The following is a 4,412-nucleotide window of genomic DNA, read 5'->3' on the forward strand; positions in this document are numbered from 1 at the left end:
GGAGGCAGAGGTTGCAGTGAGCCGAGATCACGCCATCGCATTCCAGCCTGGGCAACACAGCAAAACTCCATCTCAAAAAAAAAAAAAAAGAAAAATACGATCGGGGAATTACAGTTTTCTAGGCTGTGGCATAAGTTTCAGAGCAGAGAAGCAGGAAGGAGCCGGAACTAGAAGGACTTTTTATGCTAAACCTTTACCTAAAAGCCCAGGGAGCTTCAGAAGGAGGTGATATGATCAACCTTATGTGTGGGAAAGAGCACTCTGACAGCCCATGGAGGATGCGCTATGGTGGGGTCAGACTAGGGTCTACTCAGGAGGCTGTTGTGAGACAAAAGGAACTAAGACAGTGGCATGGGGGGACAGGAAGTAAGACATTAAGAACGGCAGCAGCGTTAGCTGTAAGCCACGCAGCTCAGAGATCAGATGTGATTCCTGTAGCAGAGGTCCTGCCTGTTATGGGTTGAACTCTGTCTTAGTCCATTTGGGCTGCTATAACAGGATGGCTTATAAACAACGGAATTTGTTGCTCATAGTTCTGGAGGCTGGGACATCCAAGATCAAGGCCCTGATAGCCTCGGAGTCTGGTGACGGCCCACTTCCTGGTTCATAGACAGTGCTTTCTTACTGACATCTCTGTCCCTTTCTCACCTGTAATACATACATTACAGGTGAGACACAGTGTCCTCACATAGTAGAGAGAGAGAGAGAGAGAAAGAAGGAAGGAAGGAAGGAAGGAAGGAAGGAAGGAAGGAAGGAAGGAAGGAAGGAAGGAAGGAAGGAACTGAAACACAGAGTGGGCAAGCAAATTTCCCAAGGTTACAGAGCTAGTTAAATGGCTGACTTCAGGCCTCAGTACTCTTACCCACTATACTATGCAGCTGTTCTATTTGCCGGAAAGTTTAACAAATAGATAAATGAATCAATCAATCAATCTGAATTTGGTACCAGAATAAAAAGTGAAGATGGGCCAGGCGTGGTGACTCATGCCTGCAATCCCAGCACTTTGGGAGGCTAAGGTGGGAGGATTGCTTGAGGCCAGGAGTTCAAGAGCAGCCTGGGCAACATGGTAAGGCCCCATCTCTATGAAAAATGAAGCAATTAGCTGGGCATGATGCCCTGCACCAGTAGTCCCAGCTACTCGGGAGGCTGAGGCAGGAGAATTGCTTGAACCCAGGAGGCAGAGGTTGCAGTGAGCCAAGATCGCGCCACTGCACTCCAGCCTGGCACCTGGCGACAGAGCGAGACTCTGTCTCAAAAAAAAAAAAAAGTGAGGATGACTCCCAGGTGTCTGGCTCAGATGACTTAGCAGGTAAGGTCATTTAGTGAGAGGAAAAAGACAGGCGACGTCAGATTTGTGACGTGGAGTTTGGAGTCTGGGGAAACAACAGATATGTTTGTGAAATGCGGAGTTTGAATTGCCAAGAAGACAAACAAATGATGTCCAATAGACTGCTGGACACATGGGTCTGGAACTCCAGAGAGAGGCATGGGTTAGAACTATAGACTTGGGAGCCATCAGGGTTTGAATGAGATCACCAAAGCACAGTGTGTAGGAAGAGAAAGACCACCCAAGACAGAGCCCTGAGGACACTGGAATTCATGGGGCAAGTGAAAGAAAAGGATCCTTTACTTCCTAGCAGAGGGTCTGTCGTGGAAAGGACAAGTCAGGTCGAGGTGGTTTGAGGAATGAATCGCAAATGAATAGCAAATGAATCAGAGGGTAAATGTCCAGGTGAGAAAGTGGTAGAGATGGACTGATGGACTGTGGCAGAGAATCGATGTGGAGATGGCTGACTACACACGGTGGTTTGTTGGCGCCAGCTCGCATCAACTGAGAGCTGATTATTAAATTCTAGAAATGTTGCAAGTTGGTTGTTAAGATACGGCTTTTTTTTTTTTTTTTTGAGATGGAGTTTCACTCTTGTTGCCCAGGTTGGAGTGCAGTGGCCTGATCTCGGCTCACCACAATCTCTGTCTTCACGGTTCAAGCGATTCTCCTGCCTCAGCCTCCTGAGAAGCTAGGATTACAGGCATGTGCCACCACACCCAGCTAATTTTATATTTTTAGTAAAGACAGGGTTTCTCCATGTTGGTCCGGCTGGTCACAAACTCCCGACCTCAGGTAATCCACCCGCCTTGGCCTTCCAAAGTGCTGGGATTACAGACGTGAGCCACCACGCCTGGCCAATACAGCCATTATTAAAAATTAAGTTGAAGAGATTTACAATCAAATATAAATGAAATTAATAACAAAGGTCATAACTTCTTAAAAGTCAGCACTTCCTAATTATTTTACTAGGCTTTACTATTATCTATGCTCTTCTACTTGCTCTGTCTGTGTGGTGGAAATACTATAATGATGTGTCACTGCACCTCATTTTCCAACTGTGTTCAGTGACGTCAATTGATAGCTTGAAACTAATCATGGAAGTTGCCAAATGCTACTAGTTAGAATTTGATTTATGTATTATTTTATTGACTGTTTAGATTTAAGAAAGTAAAGGAGAAAATGTTAGTAGTGCAGATTGAACTTAAAAGTGATTCAGCTGGGCGAGGTGGCACATGCCTGTAGTCCCAGCTACTTGGGCAGCTGAGATGGGAGAATCGCTTGAGCACAGAATATCTGGGCTGTAGTGCGCTATGCCAATCGGGTGTCCGCACCAAGTTCAGCATTAATATGGTGACCTCCCAGGCGCGGGGGGACCACCAGGTTGCCTAAGGAGCGGTGAACCAGCCCAGGTTGGAAACAGAGCAGACTCCCATGCTGATCAGTAGTGGGATCGTGCCTGTGAATAGCCACTGCACTCCAGCCGGGGCAACATAGCAAGACCCCATGTAATTTTTTTTTCCTTTTTGTTGAAGGACCCCATGTCTTAAAAAATAAAAAAAATAAAATAAATAAATAAAGTAATTAATTAAATAAATGATTCATATCTGTAGCCATTACATTGTAAACAGAATTTTTAAAACCTGAAAAAATAGTCTTCCAGTATTCAAAAACAATTATCTGGCCAGGCACCGTGGTTCATTCCTATAATCCCAGCAGTTTGGGGGACCAAAGCTGAAGGGTCATTTGAGACTGGGAGTTCGAGATCAGCTTGGGCAACATAGAGAGGCTCTATCTCTGCAAAAAAATTGGCCAGGCATTTGACACATGACTGTAGTCCTAGCTACTCAGAAGCCTGAGGTGGGAGGATCCCTAAAGCCCAGGAGTTGAGGCTACATTGAGCTATAATGTTGCCACTGTACTCCAGCCTGTCCAACAGAGCAAGACACTGTCTATAGATGAATGAATGAATGAATGAATAAAATAAAACTATTATTCACTTCCTCAAAGAAGTCACTAATATCAGTCATGAATAAGTGAAGTTCTGACATGTGTCTTCATTGTTTAACTTTCAAGTCTTTAACATAAAGGCAAATATCAACCAACATTTACGTTGGGTTTGTCAATTGCAACCACAGGTTGCCCAGGACACGAAAGTTTGGCAAAAATCAACAAAAGCATTCTGTGAGAATCCATTGGCTATATGGAATTTATAATACAATGTAACCATGTGTTACATATCCATTATGTCAGTAAAATATATAGTAAACCAATGTGTATGTATGTATATATGTACACATATCCACATACATCTATGTATATACATATATAGACAGGCACAGAATTGCTTTTCCGCCCAGACATTATTCAACCTCCTGACGACATAGGAGGCGGAGCAGTCCCACTCCCATGGGAATAGGTCATTGTAGTTTAAGTAGTAAAGGCCTTCAGCACTGAGAGGGCTGGAAGAGGCACTGATTTCATGCAGAATAAAAGAATGACTCAGGGAGGGTCTGTAAGGCCCAAGGAACTCTGTGCATTGAGCGACGAGAGGACTCCACTCATTAAGAGGACAGCGGCAATGAGGGTGAGTAGTTGTAATGGCCTGACGGTAACTATGTCCAGCTAGTGCTACCCATGAGCAATGGTCTGACGTGGCTGTGGGGGGCCGACCCCTCGGTTCTCACTGGCCTGTAGTACATAAAGAATGAGTAGCCCCCATTTGTTAGGTCACAGAGAAAGAAGTGTCCTCAGGGGAAAATCTGGTTTCAGTTCATAATAATAGCTTCAATTTATTGAATGCAAGGAGAGTGTGGCACAATGGATGTGATCAGTGCTTCCAAGCTGGACGTTTCAGGCTCGGCCACTTACTACACATGCGAGACTGGGGACGGTACTTACCCTCTCTGAGCTTTCATGTCCTAGTGTGTAAAATGGAGAAAACATCATTTACCGTGCAAAAGATAATACACTTAAAAAGTAAGCATGGCCGGGCGCGGTGGCTCAAGCCTGTAATCCCAGCACTTTGGGAGGCCGAGGCGGGTGGATCACGAGGTCAAGAGATCGAGACCATCCTGGTCAACAT

Source organism: Cebus imitator, unplaced genomic scaffold (genome assembly GCF_001604975.1).
Source record: "Cebus imitator isolate Cc_AM_T3 unplaced genomic scaffold, Cebus_imitator-1.0 Scaffold51, whole genome shotgun sequence".
In the NCBI taxonomy this organism is placed as follows: Eukaryota; Metazoa; Chordata; class Mammalia; order Primates; family Cebidae; genus Cebus; species Cebus imitator.